This window comes from Microtus ochrogaster, unplaced genomic scaffold (genome assembly GCF_000317375.1).
Source record: "Microtus ochrogaster isolate Prairie Vole_2 unplaced genomic scaffold, MicOch1.0 UNK180, whole genome shotgun sequence".
Taxonomy (NCBI): domain Eukaryota; kingdom Metazoa; phylum Chordata; class Mammalia; order Rodentia; family Cricetidae; genus Microtus; species Microtus ochrogaster.
The window spans coordinates 54021-55193 of NW_004949278.1; the positions used below are offsets into that span (position 1 = coordinate 54021).

The window sequence follows — 1173 nt, forward strand, 5'->3', positions numbered from 1 at the left end:
CCCCCCCCCCCCCCCCCGCCTCTGGTTCCAGTTCTTACCACTACAATTAGGAAAGCCAGGCCCCATGGCTGTAATTCTAGCCCTTGAGAGGAAGTGGTGAAGGCCAGCCTGGGCTACTTGAGACGCTTTATTAAAATCTGTAAGTTAATTACACAGAATAATTCGTAGCAGCTCCATTTTAATATAATTATTTGACTTGAATGTATCCATTGATAACTTTAGTGGAGAGAAGGATATTTCTAGACAAGAGTGTATAAAGCTATTTTTGCCCACTTTTATAGTACAAAACTCTAAACAGAGGGGAAAGATAATGTATTCAATGATCATAACAAATTGTGAATTTGTTTTTTTGGTTTTACCGAGACAAGGTTTCTCTGTAGCTTTGGAGCCTGGAACTAGCTCTTGTAGACCAGACTGGCCTCAAACTCAAAAAGATCTATCTGCCTTTACCTCCCAAGTGCTGGGATTAAAGGTACATGCCACCGCCTGGCCAGATTGTGAATTTGAAATTAGTATTTAGGTTTAGATCTAAAGGACATTAAGCCTTTTCAGTCTTAGGTGTGGGTTGTAGTAATAACCATTTAAGGATTGTCTTTTTAGAACTTCTGTTGAATATATGTAAAATGGATGCAGTAAAATATTATTTATTTTTGAATAGGATATGGTAAGAAAATTAAAAATTTTAGAGTTATAAATTGTGTATTCAGAGACATAAGCTAATAGATTTAGAAAGTATATTGTAGCCTATCCTTAAGTGATCAAACTAACGGAGTTCCTGAGATTTCCAGTACTTTTAGAAAAGTTGTTTTGGGGGAACAGTGCAGTTTTGTCTGCTATGGGTATTTGTGGGTGACATGCTGGTTTTTCTAAAGACTTGATTTGAATAGAGAAAACTCCTTAGAGATAGACATTACTGCTGGGCAGTGGTGATTTAATCCCAACACTGGCAGAAACAGGAGTTCAAGGTCAGCCTGGTCTTTGGAGTGAGTTCCAGGCTAGCCAGGGCTACTGGAGAAACCTGTCTCCAAAACCAGAAAAACAAGAAAAGTCGCTGGGCGGTGGTGGCGCACGCCTTTAATCCCAGCACTCAGGAGGCAGAGGCAGGTGGATCTCTGAGTTCGAGACCAGCCTGGTCTACAGAGCTAGTTCCAGGACAGGCTCCAAAGCCACAGA

The 1173-nt window shown here is 40.7% G+C and overlaps 1 protein-coding gene across 1 annotated transcript in view; it reads left to right on the top strand.

Moving 5' to 3' along the window:
* Positions 1–1173, top strand: part of Alg13 (ALG13, UDP-N-acetylglucosaminyltransferase subunit) — a 60784-nt gene that overhangs the window by 2744 nt on the left and 56867 nt on the right.